Below are 15,795 nucleotides of genomic sequence, written 5' to 3' on the forward strand. Positions count from 1 at the left end.
CTTGTTCACCTGTCTTATCCTTGCGGGTCAGTAACAGTTACACTTTCCTCCATGAGAGAGAGTGTTTCAGCCCTTTGCCATAAAACCTGCTGTTTTCTTTTGAGCATGTAGGCAGTAAAATAAAGCTGTTTGCATAGACGTAGATGTCTTTTTTTTAATTCCTTTGTGTTGAGTGTCATTGAGCAGTAACCTGTTGGTGAAATGAGGAGGATGAGCTCCCAAGCTTCAGTTACACTAACAGCTACCAGTAGAAGTCTCTGTTCTATGGGGTAACAGGAGCCTTTGATAATATCCCTAGCCAGTCAGAGAGGGGAGGCATCGCTTCTGTAAGTGCTACTGTTTCCAAAATAATTGTGTTAGAAATGGTAAACAAAGATGGAAGAAGCTGAATGTATCTTGTACAGTTTCTTCAGGTTCAGAAACGTAATTGTTTGTACAACTGCCCTACCCCATGTAACACAAATACACTATATCTGCAAAAAAATATTTAATGTTTGGGTTGGTTTTGCATTAAAACAAATGTCACCTTCCAATATAAATATCCATTCTCTCTGACAAAGATCTTGCTCTCTATAAAATCAAGGGCTCTTCCTAGGAGGTTTTTAAAAGATATTTTGTTATTATGAAAAATTTTGGTCTTGCTCTGTGGTTCAGCCACGCAGTGGGAAGGAGCAAAATGCAAACAATGTAGAAAGTGGAGACAAGGACCTGAAAGTCAAAGGAAACCAGTAATTTAATATATTATCTTTATGTTTTGATTTGTTGCTTCCGAATTTCCTGAATCTTCATTTAAGGAGCCTCTTCATATTATTTTGGCTGTAAATTATTTATATGTTTCTCCGTCTTTTATGGTACTCTGTTTCTGGGCTTCCTGCGAGACCTCATCAGCTCTAGCAACATGCTGAGGCACTGCTGTAATCCGTCAAAAAGGAGGGGAGATGTGGCTAACAAAGTGATGCTCTGGGATTTGTACTAGCATGAATTGTCAAAGATGAATAACTAATGGTGTGTTTTCCCATTTCTGAACAGCTGTGGAAAATTCCTAGTAATTTTGTTAGAATAATTCATTAACCAGCATTTTTACCCTTTGCTGCTAGATCTTATCTATCTCTCGTTTTCATCAATCTTAGTGAAGAAGTCTAGCATTTGTACATCTTCCTGCTCAAAGAACGCTATTGCCCAGAGCACCTTTGCTGGTATTTTGTTCCATTCAATTTAAAATATCTCAAGTAAGAGAGACACTTCTGTATCCTTTAGAGATGAGGATACAGTCCAGGACATTTCACTCTCAGGTATTTTTTCCCTGTGAAATTAGCCAATATAGTCTTCTCTTCTTTGCATCTTATTGCTGCTAGGGCTGTGTACATCTTAATTCTTCCTCCTGCACTGTATTTCTCCTTTCAGACACCTAGAGGTCGTTATTTTGCACCTGTAGCTTTGCCAAACTGTGGCCAAGATGAGGTTGTCCAGCATCATCAGCAGCGAGCACAGGCTGAGCAAACCTTCACGGGAACCGTGGCGTCCCCAAACGCTGTGTGGAGCCAATGGTCTCCTGCAGTATGGCCCAGCAGCGGTGAGTACAAGCATGGTTTCTCCATTTTCCTAGCCATGTATCGTCATAAACTCCCATTTCATTAGCTCTCCATGTTTCTCTTAGGTTTGTTTCAGTGTTACCATTTTCTAGTTTTCCCCCATCATACTGAGAAAAATGTCAGCACTTCACTGTTTTGGACCCATTCATAGTCATTAAATCTACTTAGGTTCTCCTTCAATTTCTGGAGAAGACCTTAATTTTTGAACTGAGATAGCTAAGACAGAAGAACATTTTGTCTTTTATGACCAAGTAGATATAAAATATCATCGATGGAGCAGGAAAGCCTTCTGCAGTTCTTAGGACAGTTGGGATTTAGTTCCTCCTGTACAAGTTGTATATTTAGAGCCACATAGATGTGAGAAATCATACGGAAGTGCTGGGAAGTGGCTACCTATTAAATGGAAATTGTTCTTCTCATGGACTTCTTCAGGCCCACAGCTGCATTCTTCACTGCTGTGGGAGATCCCAGGCTAGGTCCCAAATTTTCTGTGGGTGACTTGCAGTCAGATTTATCGACCAGGGTAGACTGACTTTCAGAAAGTGTAAAAGACAAAACAGCAACTGTGGGAATAAAAAAAGAACTTTTTTTTTTTTTAATTACTGGAAACTTCCTGGCTGCCCACCTTACTGGCGAGGAAGTTTGCTCTGACTTTTTGACCTCATCCCAAGGTCAATTAAATGCCTCAGAGGAACCGGAGTGATTACAAATCAACTTTGTAATTGTCCATTAGGTGGATGGAGAACATTTCATAAAAATGAAAAAAAAAAGGTTTCCAGGGAGACCTTCTCAGTAACTGACTCATCTATGAACTGACGATCAGACCTTTTCATAGGGCAATTTACTGTTTTGCTGAAGTGTTCTCACATAGTCTTGGTGCCCTCAGATGTTGTTCTTCCAGCACAGTGGTGTCAAGTCAACCATCAACACACTCAGCTGGAGTCCTTCTCCTTCCTTGGCTTCCCATCCTCTGGTCCAGTACTTTATCTGTTAAGTATCTTGCTCGTTCCAGGCTTCAGAGATAAGTCATTATTGGGGAATAATATTTTTTGACCATGGTTGATAGGGAAAGGAAAAAGCAACAAAAAATGAGCACTAAATGAAGATGATCCTGTTGACTGCAAGAACTATCTTTGAAGACTTCTAAACAATCAGAAACTTCAGTTTGTTTTCAGCATATGCTCCCAGGGGAAGGTCATCTGATTCATATCCGTCAAATGTTGAAGGGATGAGTCACAGTCAAACAAATCACACTTTTCTAACTTGTCTTTACACATACGGGAAGGAATAATCTCTCTTCATTTAAAAGTACTTTTTCTCTTTTTTTTAGTAGACAACACTCAATAACTTAGCCCCATGTTATCTGTTTTCCTTGGATTATGAATATTTATTCCTCTCCATATCCATAAATCATACATAATCTACAGTTGCCTCGTTTTTCTCTTATGACCTTTATACATATCCTGTACTTTAAATCAAACTCTCTCACAGTTACTAAAAGCTCTGATTTCCAGTTGAAACTTAATTCAACACCCACCAAAAAAGAATCTTGTCTTCAAATAATAGCTAATATCAGATCTTGTATTCTTTACTGCCAGTGAGCTAACATTGGACATGAGCAGAAATACAGCACTCCAGAAGTCATCAGTTTATGTCCCAGCGTTTAAGGTGTGATTAAAATGTGTATGTCCCCATGCCCTGTGACACTGACGCCATGGCTGCAATACTAATGTGGATGTGTGAAAAGCATCCATCGTGTGCAGCACTCCCATAAAGCTGATGGGACAGCGTGCAGATGCAGCACTTCTTTTTTTTTTTTTTGTTCTCCAGGAAAATCTCAGAAAGAGTTGTGATTTCCCTTTTGCTCTTCCACAGGGCCCTTCCCCTTGCACACCCACCGCCCCCGAGGCTGCATAGCCTCCTACATGAGGTTTTACTTATGAAGTAAAGCAAACTTAAATGCCAAAGTTCTAGCAGTTGAACGTTTCAAGGGTGGCATTTGCTATGGCTCCACGTTTTGGGGCAGCATTGTGTCTTTTGGCGCACAAAGGTGCTCGTTCCTGCTCCGTGCTACTTTCCAAAATGTGTTGGCACAAGAAGTGGAATGGCTTCCCATTGGATCAGGGAGCTGTGTGAAAGGGACCCCAGCAAAATAGCTCTTTTCAGCCAAATCCACTGCTGGTTGGGCTTTAGTTTGCAGCCCTCCAAGGGACCGGGAGCCCTCACCCAGGGGTACATGTGCGAGAGTGGAAGTCCAGGGGTGGCTGTCAGGCAGTGACAGCTCGAGCCAGATGAAAAGCTATTAAAGAAAAGCTTTCAGAAAGGTGTGCTCCAAACCGTGACCTGAATGTAAAATAGATGTGCTTGCCAGGCATGTTCAGGAAATTAAATTAACATCTCTGTTTGCAGGAAACTGGAACTCTTTCCTGTTTTGTTTTGTTTTGTTTTTTTCTTTCCTCTCCCCTCTCCTAATGTATACTAAAATGTCCAAAGAGTAAATCTGAATGAGACAACTGCTTTAACAACAATCATCTCACGCTATTTAAAAATGCATTAACTTAGATTTATTGCTGTGCGCCCCAAGCAATGCTCAGTGAATGTGTACAGGTATTGTCTCAGCTGCTATACAGTAAGAATCTGAACTGCTGTCCAAAGCCTAAACTCTTCAGAGTTAGGTAAATATTCCTATCTTAGAGAAAAATAACCTGGATACACAGAGAATGCATCCAGGACAATTAATCACAGGATGTATCCGGGGCCAGAGCCAGATCTTCTGACTCACAGTGCATCCTTTTCATTGAGAAAAAACCAACAACAACAACAACAATTTATTTTTCATAATTATGTCATAGAATTAGAGTAAAAAAAAAGTTTATAAAATTGATACAGACTTTAAGGTAATCCTGTTTATTAATTCCATTATGACAAGCATGGTTTTAAAAATAATTTTAATGTCACATTTTTGCGTATCTCTAATCTTTTAGTTTGGGTATATTCCTGAAATGCTTTTAAATTATCTTAAAATTATATTTGAAACTCATCACATGGGAAACATTGACATTTCTTATTTTAATCTGATTTCTAAACTTTTGTATTTCTAGAAGATTCAACCTGCCTGTGAATGGATACCAATCTCTTTCCAGCTCCTCTGATTTCAAATGGTCATTTGCCAAGTCAAAAAATAGTTGCAAAGAGATCCATTGAACACTAAAATGTAACTTATAGTAGTTTAAAATATAAAGGGGAAAAAAAGGAACCTCCTCAAAGCTGCATTTGACCATGAGGCTAATTTATCAGGTATGCAAAATTTTTTGCCTTTTAATGCAAATACACAGGCTGTATCTTTCCAAGATAATTACAGAGAAGTTTTCCTGACTGCTCTCATTTAGATCCTTTGGTCACTTCATATGAAACAGGTGATGCCATTTAGGCACATATCTGATTTTGAAATGTCATTTTTTTCTAGAAAAAGAAATATTTTTGCATATCTTAACTCATTCTGTACTATCTCTTATGTTTTTCCACTCTCTAAAAAGCTATAATTTTAGATTTTCTATGCCATAAAAATCCCTGTGCTTGTAGGTCTCAAACTCCATTTTGTCTCTTGCCTCATTTTTACATTTTCAACCTTAGTCTTAAAATGTGTATTATTTCCTACTTGTAAATAATTAGCTAAACACAGTTTTATTAAACTCTGATGCCTCAACATTATCTTTTTCACAATACTCAGGTCCAAAAGTATTTGGTACTGGGCATTCTGCTCTCGAGTATTCAGTATCACAAATACATACCAAAATCCCAGGACCAAGGGCCAGGATTTAAAAACCTGTCTGAAACAGGAGGGAGGATAAAACAGAAAGAGTAATCCGTGTACCCAAAGGGAGAACTGAATTATTTCGAGAATTCAACTCCAACTGTAGATACTGGCTCTTGACAAAATAACCCTGTTTTTTATATGATATAAAATACCATAGCATCGCAAGACCTTATTCCTTGGTTGTGATATACCATGTGAATGTAAAGTTCTCTGAAGCAGTTCTATTTATGTTTTGGAAAGATTTAAACAAATTATACTTCACCAAAAGAGGTTATAAGACCCATCCCAGTATCCCTGTAAAACTTGACAAAGTGTAATACGAGAACATACAGAGAACCTTGGAGATGTAACACCTACAATCCAAGTTGCTGCAATGGTATCTAGTAAGAGAAAAGGATCTTGTCCCAAGTTTTCTATCTGGCTGCACAACTGATCTTGATGCAGTGAATCAATTTCTCATTATGTGAGAAAGGTCTCCAAGACAAATTCTGAAGCACAGAGAAATTAGAGTTAAAAATAACATTTTTTCCTTTTTCTTTTTAGCTTTATTTAGAGTTATATTTTGAAACAACACGAGGTGACGTAATAAGTAGACTGAGTAGGATGTCATATTGCTTTAAAACAACAGATGACTTGCCTTAATGTCTTAATATTTCTGTGTCTGTAACAAATGCTTCTGGAACCCCACTTGAATGCTGCTTTAATATCAAGTTAATTCATGTTGATGGCTACTAACTATTAGTCACCACTTCCAAAAGCAATGACAGCGACTGGATCCTTGAAAAGAAATACTGCGGCTGATGATTTGCGTTATGAAAAATGCCAACATCAGATCTATTTTGGTGTCCTCGAGAATCTGAGCTTTGAGAAAATGACGTGTGGAGTTTAGCACTGTGAGTGTGTGCTTGGGCACAGGGAGCCCAGGGTCTACCTGAGGGTCCCAGCAGCCCACCTCTGTTTCATAGGAGACAACCCTTGACTGAAAAAAGCCATGTTTGGAAAGAAAGCCACGAACTTCTCCATCTGATGTGGCTGGAGTTACGATACAAGGTAGGCTTTTGCCTTTCCATGTTGTTCCTGCACCCCTCGTTTCCCAGGTAATCTTCATCATTTAAGAGAAAGATTCAGTGAAAGGGCTGGAGGGTGGATGTCTCCTTCAGGAGGACGCTGTAGGCTAATGCATGGTGCCTAGAGGGTGGAATTCATAAGCTGAAATCTTCTACACACATCCCACCCCATCCAGTGACTTCTCTGGGCATTGGGATTTGTAGGAGAGGATGGCAGGTCCTCCACCCATCTCCTGAGCTCCAGACAGAAGAGGGTCTGGGGAAGGGCTGTGAAGCTGTGAGTCACAAGTGAGGGGAAAGGACAAAAGCTCAATGGGCAAGGATTGACAGGATAAAGCGAGACTTTTGAGAATTGTCATCTTAGATTTAGCAAGTGCAACTATAGAACTAAGACGTCCAAGTCAGGATCTTTTTTATTTTAATTTTCACCCCTTGACTTCATTACCGAACTTTTTGTGTATGGCTTATGCATAGGGCAATGCGTTATCCTAAGCAACTATTTTTTCTTGGGTACCAAAGCTTACTAAAGAGAGTAAATTACCAGTTCTTCTAATGTACATACATGTGTAAAATATTTCAAAATAGCAAACATCTAGCAAAGCCTTCTTATTAATACTAAAATATTAATTTCTTTCATCCTCTGGTGTTCAGATAAGGTTTTTGCTCCAATAAATGAAACCTTTTCATATGGCTTATTAGAAGTAGTGTATTGAATTAATCTGTTTAAGAATTATTATATAGTGGTTGGATAACTTTTGTAGTGGAATGAGGTGTGAAGAAGATGATTTACTGCCCATGCATGTGAGTGCCATCTGACGAGGAGGTGACACTTCACCAGAGAGTTGAATGGACAGATGTCAAGCAATACGTAGGGGTTAATTTAGGAAGGTGCCCTGGAACTGGGTGGGGAAAAAAGTAATTTAAATATGGAGTTTAAGTAGCTAAAAATTTAGAACATTACCTTTGTAGACTCAACAATTTGCTAAATTTAAAATAGAGTTTAAACTAATATTCATTCCATGATTCCACTAAAACCTGGGAAGACCAGTAAGGGAGGAAAATATCTTTCAGGAGATCAGTGGTCTTTCATGGAATTTTGGACATTAAAAGATTCTGTAGGTTTCAAAGATTTTCCTTAAAATAAGTTTCAGAAGGAAATGAGTCATCCTCCTGTCTCAGGGGAATGGTTGCTTAGACTGATAAAATGGGGAGGGTTCAGTGAAGGAATAAGGTTTGCAGAGAACTTTGTAATAACCCTGGAAAACAGTAAACAAAAATTGATCCCTTTTCCCCATCGTCCTTTCCTCCTCCTCTCCCAACCACTCCCTTTAGCACATGACTGTTGTAGAAATGTGATTTCAATATGCAAAATTCACTTTGATTAGTGAAATGAAAATATTTTAAAACCTGATTTTGGTGTTAATGTTTAGATACGCAAACAGCATCACACTATTTTAAGTATGGAATTTTCAGGTAAATAACTTGAGTCCATCTCGCGAGAACCTGAGTGCTACTGAGGAAGTTCTGAGGAAACTCTCTTCATCTTTTCCTCCCCACAGCCAGGCAAAATGTTGCATCTGCACTGTGTGTGCACGTTGATAAGGGAGTCTACAAGCCCCTGTAACATAAAAAGCAATGAGAGCAGACTCTAATTAATTCTCTTCTGGTGTTCACACTGATAAGGAGATGTAGTTACTACTTTGTCGCTATTGTACTTTTCATAACACTTAGAGAACTCCCTTAGAGAATTTCCCCCACAAAAAAAAAAAAAAAGGCATTTTTTGTGTCTGCCCGCCGTGCATCAGTTGTCAAATTCAAGGATGGCTGCCAACACAGCTCAGCCTTTTGTAGTCAGAAATTCATTGTCAAACAATGCTTTCCAATTCCTAGCTAATCTGTTATATGTTTTTCAAACCTCCAATGTATGTAATTTCACAAGGATCAACATAGCCAAATACACAGAAGCCTTGAGCTGGCATGTCAAACAAAATGTTCTCTGTTGGAAGTGAACATGATTTCATAGTGATTGAATAATTAGTGTTTTGAGTGTTCACGTCTGAGGTTTTGCAGTGTATTCCAAAGCCTAATTTTACAAATGTGTTCTAACACTTCCTGATTATGACTATAGAACAGCTGGTTTGTGTAAATCACAGTAAATGTAAAAGTCTAGCCCTGGTTTAAGTCAGCTGCAGAAATCTCTTGAGTTTCTTTGGTTTGGGAATGTCTTGCCTCTCCTTCAGGATGCAGCATGACTTTCATTCCCATCGGCTCCAATAACAAATTAGGTTTTAAACTTGCAGTGAGGTCTGTGGCTATGCGGGGCCTCTTGACATTTTCTTCTTCGCTAAACATGGGCCAAGGTCACACAGGCGTTACATGGTCTGCCAATTTCTTGCAACGTCCGCAACATCCAGCAGTCTCTCAAGAAAAATCTCCTAAAAGTTCATGACAGAGTTGGCTCTGGCCTTCCTCTTTTACAGTAGCTGGTGAGTCAAAACACGATCAGAGAAGTTCTAGTGTTATTCATTACCTGATCTTGGAGCTCAAATTCACAACTGCCTGCTCATCACCCAGATGTTTTGTTTCAGGGGGCTTAGCTGCTCTGGGTACAAGACTAATGTAACTGAACCCTGTATGTGCTACACAGCCGAAAGTCTCACAATCAAAGAAATTATAAAACTGAGAAAGAGCAGGCTGTTGTCCCAAACTCTGCTTCCCTTGCTCTGTAAAGTATTGATGTACTATATGCTATAACACCCGTTTTCTATGCAAATCTTTCTCAGGCCAGGCACCCACTCCTCCCTTTTCTGAAAGAGCAAATGGAGACAACGTCTCTCCCTTTCTGCCTTGGGTAAGGGCAGACATGAGGGAAGCAGAGAGGGAAAAGACTCATTTAATGAGCTTTAATATCAGTATTTTATCCTCTCTGCATTTCAGCCACTAACCTGCAAAAGCCTCCTTCTCTCATCAGGTTAAGTTGGTGTGTGTGGTGCCCAAGTTCCCCTCATTTTGGACAGTGGGGCTTCTCAGATGATGCAGGGAACTGGGATTTGGAAGTTGAATTTATGATCATTATAAATGGATTATGCACCTTGGGCGAGTTTGATGAAAATTCATAGAAAGAATATAGAAGCTCCTACTATACACTAAACACTTTTTTCATTTACCACTTTAAAGAAATGAATATTTTAATAATACATATACTGATAAATGGAATAGTGTCAAAAGCAAGGTTTTGTCCATCAGTAATAGGACAAATTTCTAGGGAAACAAGTGAAATGGCTTGGGTCCTAGACCACCAGAAAGAAACTTTCCAGCCCTTTCTTCAGCTGTATGACATTTTAATAAATATTTGTTAAACACTACAGGTCATGCAATCAAGTTTCAAGGCTTTGAAGCTTATGCAGTACCTTGAAGTTAATAACGTCGGACATTTAACTTCATCGGGAGAAAAACCTATGCACCCAACTCGGTAGGTCTTCTATAGTGGCACAGACCTTCCATGATGGTGTGCACCAAGGTTTGGTCCCTGGTGCTCCACGTTGATGCTGCAAACACCCAACCTGCTGCCACCGCACACGTCCCTCCAGGGGCTGCTGTGAGAGGAGGGTCCCGGCTTCTCTCCCGATTTCCATCGTCAGGGTGACGGCACATGGGGCATAACTCAATTTCTTTTGCTGTTACGACAACCCTCTCCTTTGATTATTTGTGTTACAGTAGCACCTAGAGGAATCGGGCATAGAGAGGCCCCATTAGCCAACCTTGTGCTTCCCATGGCTGAGCTGTAATGCAACGCAATCTCTTGGGCATGAGAGCCATTTTTTAATTAAGCAGTTAGAATACTGCATTATTTGAGGATCATTCAGCTTCTTCTAATCCTTATTTGATTTAGCTTTATTTCACTAATGTACATTTCGCTGCTTGTTGTTATCTTTCCCTTTGAATCTGCTTAGAAATCCATTTAGTCTGGGTAATTGCTCCTTCACAAGGCACTTCTCAGTAATGTTCAGCACAATGATCTCATGTCAAAAGATGATGTTAAAGTGACTGTCATGATAAAGTCTTAAAAAAAATTTTTAAAAATCAAAATCTACTATTTGTTCCTGTTTCTGATTGTCCTCCATTACAGGTAATGAAATAACATGAATAAAAATTGTAAGTATCATTCTAAAGGGAACTCAGACACTCATCAATAATATCAGAAATGACAAACATAATCTTATTTACTTGCACATATTGCTGCAGTCGGAACTCAGTTGTCTGATTACAAGAAAGAAAAGGAAGCATCAATATTGCCGCTGAAGTCTGAAAGTCACTTTATTCCTAAATTAGCGACATTGCTGATATACCTGCATATGGTGAGTGTACATTTCCTTTATCAAAATAATTCCTCTGCAGTGAACAGAAGGAATTTGAAGGTTTTGCCTCAGACTTTTTGTTCCTGAATGACTTTTATGTTGCTAAAAAATAATTTTAAAAACCCACAAACAACTCTTATGAGACTGATGGTTTCACTGTTTCTCACTTGGGTCTGAAAAAGGCAGCGTTGCTTTGCAGACTTCCATGCCAGTGGCCAGTAAAAGCAGTTGCATGTGCCTCCCAGTGACTCCTGTTCACTGTAAATGAACAGGCAGCTCCTGACTCAGCTGAACTCTCCAATTCAGGGTTGAGAATACAAACCTGCATCACGTTCCCGTCAGCGCGTTAACCTCTAACTTTCGAGGGGAGCTGCCGGTCTCGAACAAAGATGTGCGGAAAAGGGGGCACAATCTGGTTGATATTGCTTGTTTTGACTGGCCTTTGTTTCATCCTGTGTTTCTGCACCAAAATGTAGAAGTTTATGTTGGGGGATAAAAATTTAAAGTCATCAATAATAAGTTTTGCTTTGCAAGTTTTTGCTAACTAGTGGCTTAAACTACATTTTAACAAAACATCCCAGTCCTGATTTACAAAAGAATGATTTCTTTAAGCTCTTCCACAGATCCAGGTTTCTGTGATTGAGGTAGGAGGGTCTTAATCTGAACTAAAGTATTATTTTAAAGGAATCTGGGTAGATTGAGACTAGCAGACTAAGGAGGACAAGCGAGATGGGTCCCTGAGTTCAACTCCTATCAGTTGCATCTGCGATACTGTATGTATTTGTTCCTTTTAAATATCTGTTGGCTGCCACCGTGGATCAGTTTATTTTGTTTTATTCACAGTATTTCAAGTTGGCCACAAAGAGCTGGTAGGTTGACCTCAGCCAGGGGGAGCTCAGGAGGGGAATACGGGCACGTCCCACCACCGACCACCTGGAAAACTCCTTGCTGCTGCGCTCGAGATGTAACTGCCTCTGGTCTGGCACACGAAGGGTAAATAAAACTAACATTAACGGTTCCCAAAATTTTAGTGTTACACAGTACAGGCACAAACTTTTGGCCTGCACTTGTGACAGCATAATATAGGGTGGGGAGGATTGGTTTTTTCCCTTTTTCCTCTTTTTTTGTTTGTTTGGGTTTCGTTTTCTTCATTTTGCTTTTGTTTGGTTTTGTGGCGTTTTGTTTGGTTTTTGTTAGAGTATTACTCATGCTTCACTCTGGGAGGAGGAGCAGCCAACTACCCTTAAATAAGAGAAATTTATTAATCTAGCCATCATCTGACGCTAACAAGCCTGAAAGGAACCTGTTTTTCATAAGTGTTCCCAGCTAGGAAAAATGATGGCAAAGGTGTCGCGATTCAGACCTCGCTGAATTTCTTAGGTCATTATCAGCTTAGTTTCGGACATTTTACAATACAGAGCAAGGTAGATATTAATGCCTGTGGTCAACAATTTCCTTGTAATAGACAAAGTGCTACATGATAGTTTCATGGGAAGATTGATGCTGCTGTCTCGGAGCTGCTGCTGACTCATCCATGGCATCTAATGGATGCACTTCCCTGAATTAATTCCTGCTTCCAGTTCCATAAATATGGCTGAACTAAAAGATACCTATTAGGAAACATCCTGTCTTCATCTTAATGTCACTTACTCCAATGGTTAATTACTCTTACTGTTAAACATTTGCATCTTATTTCTAGCTGAAAAGTGTCTAGCGTCAGATTCCAGTTATAGCTTATTATCCTTGTGTTGCTTTTTCAAAAAGCTGGTTTTACTTTACAGGTTTTGAAATTAAACAAGCTTTCATTTTTTCCATAAGATTTTCATGATTACATCACCAGCCTTTTCATCAGAACATTTTTGTCCTGTTCAGCATGTTATTTTTTACAGTAAGGAAGCACTTGGAATTGTTAAAGCATGTTTAGATTATTGTATTTTTTAAAATAGTGGTAATGCTTTAGCTTTGATGTTTCAAAGATATAAGGGAGACAAGGTTTGCAGGGTATGGTCATAAGTTCTATTAGACTAACTGATAAAGACTGGGAGGGGGGAAAAAAAAATCCTGGACGCATAAGCATTCCCTGAAATGCTAAGAGGTGTTTGTGACCAACAACTTACTTGTTTATCAGTCAGTTTAATGAAAGATATTACTTCTCCTTATAAGTCTCACATATTTGCCATATTTCACAAAACAAGGGCATAAAATGCTATATAAAGAACTTTTAAGTGTCTTCGAGCAAAAAGAAAGTTTTTTGAAGGAAAATAATCTGCACAAAAGTTACGAACAGTGTTGTTCCACTTAAAAATAAATAAATCAAAAAGGTGATATATTTTCTGTCAGGCTAAAAGTGTTGAGATAGAGAAGCTTCTTTCATAGTTGTCTCCCTTGTCTTTCATCACCTCAAGGTTTATTAAAAGAAATAAATACCACTAAATATATTCAGCACTAAAGTATTATGTAAAGTCCTATAAAAATTCAAAGACGGGGGAAAAAACAGTAGTCAACCATTATAGCGTTCTCTAGCCATTTTGAAATGTACTTTGTCCCCGTCCCCTGTCACCACCTCTGTCAATGCTGGAAGAGGCAGGAAATTGTACCGGGTGATCAAATAACATAATTACTCTAAAAAAAATACTAACTGTTTTTGTTTAAAATAAGGCAAAGAGGTGTTGATTCTTTCTCATTCACAACATTTACTACATATTTGACATTTGAGCTGCTATAACTGGGAAGAGATGACTCCATCCTGAGGGGAAGGATGTTATTTCTACAGCTAATTGGCTGGCTGATACTTTAATTCATAAATCCATGCGCCTGTTCTCATTTACCATGGCTAAAGTTCCCAGCCATTTATAGCCGCCAGTGAGGACAAGAATACTTATTTTTTCTGCTTTCTTTGAAGTCCATTCTTAAAAATCACTGAGTTGTAAAATTCCTTTTCAATAGATTTCTTTTTAAACCCAAGCACCATTAAAATATATAAAATATAAAACCTTCCCTAAGAAATCTGTCACACAATGACTGAGAACAACTTCAATTAAATCTTCTTATTAAGCGAAGAAGTAATTTACACTCAGATTTCACCAGATGAGGTTAATGTAATTATGCTAGGGATGTTCCAACAATTGACAGCTCCCTGTAGCCTTATAATCACCTGCAAATTAGAAGAGGAAGAGCTCTGAGTTCCCATTTCTCCCGTGCATGATGCACACAAAAAGCTAAATAGGGACATTTCCAGAGGAGGCCACACCTTCTTTCTGGATGTTTTTTTTCCTTGAAATTTCATTCGTGGTAATAGCTGTCTTCATTTTTATTTTTTCAAAGGTACCTTATCTGCTCAGTTTGACCTTGTTGATTGTTAATGTTTAATTTTAAGACTTACAAGGGGATTTAAATTTTAAAAAGAATCCAAATGGTGGGCACTGAACTATAAAATGCAAACAATAGATGATTACATTATCTATACGCTGTCAGATTTAACTCAGAGTGCATATGCCTTCTAGATAAAAGATCCTTTAACTTCTTTTCATTGGATGATCCTTTTGGGATTGTTCCCTCCACAGCTGATACAGTAACTTTATGTTTCAAATTCATATAAGAGTTTCTTTCTGAGATCTGCTTATAAGAAACCAAATGAGAAATAAAAAAAATATTAGTTTATGATTATTGAAAAAGTCTCTCTCCAGTGGAGAAAAAATGAAATTATATGAGGAATTCATGGTTCATATATCTCAAGTGAACAAATTGTTGTACCCTTTAGTGGACAGAGAAAATCTACCGTATCTAAGACTGTCTCAACAAGTAAACCATACAGAAAAATTAAGTCTGGTCCATTCAAGAAATTCCCTTTAAAATTCTGCACACTGAACAGTATAAAATGTTCTGGGACATATATGCCCTAATAATGCTCGTACAGATCAGATAATTGTGTGTTAAAATAGGCAGGAAAGTGTACGACTGGCCAAATATTCTCTTCAGTCAATCTGCTGGCAATGGTGCATGAACATTTTTAATATTACATATTGCATTCATGAAGGTGGAAGAGAGGAAAAATGTAAGAAAGTGTTTGAAGTCTTCAGATATTAATCTTGGGATAAATAAATATTATTTTTATATTTACATTTTATACTAAAAGTCATTTACTTCTAACCCATGGGTTACTGGATATATATTTGCTGCATAAGGAAAAATCTAGGCTGAAAAAGAGATCTTTGAGGTACTGATTTTCTCCTTGATTTCCCTGGCGCACCACAGCAGGACTTTTCATAGTGATATTTTATTCATTTTTCTCCTCCTAATTATCTTTGATTTTTCTTTTCCCATCCTTCCTTCCATGCTATGCCACAGAAAGTGCCTTTGTGGTGATCAGAGGGGAATTCCTTGAACATATTTCAGGGAGCACAAAATTCAACCTGGGATTTTGCTGCGAAAGCTGAAGATGAAAAGTGCTAACTAACAAAATCTGCTTGAGGGGAAAGCGTTTTCTCACTTTCCTAATGAAATATTCATAGCATACCACTTTCCCCCCAGCCCGTGACAATCACAGGTGAATCCTGGAATGAACTTTTGTGATCTCTGGAAATGGGAGCTTGGCAACATCGCTCCTGTCAGGGGTACCCACCTCACCGCACGGGATGCAAAATGTACTCAACCAGCCGCGTGAGGACAAACTCCTACGTGTTCGCTTTCTGTATTTCGTGACTCGGAGTGACATGCTAAGATCCTTCTGCCACAGGCCTAATTGTCTAGGAACATCCCCCGGAAGAGATCCCAGCCTCAGCTTTTTAGCCCATTCGTGCCTTCGCACCACTGAGGGTTGGGGCTGAGCTTCTCTGATGATCTCCCAGAGTGATGTGCGAAGCACTGTTCTTGCTCTATTTTTATAGTCACCCAGTGAGGCCTGATTTAAAAGACAATCCCTCTGCAAAGGTAGATGACTAGAAGGTCTAAGTGGCTTTTTG

The sequence above is a fragment of the Caloenas nicobarica genome, chromosome 5, assembly GCF_036013445.1.
Source record: "Caloenas nicobarica isolate bCalNic1 chromosome 5, bCalNic1.hap1, whole genome shotgun sequence".
In the NCBI taxonomy this organism is placed as follows: Eukaryota; Metazoa; Chordata; class Aves; order Columbiformes; family Columbidae; genus Caloenas; species Caloenas nicobarica.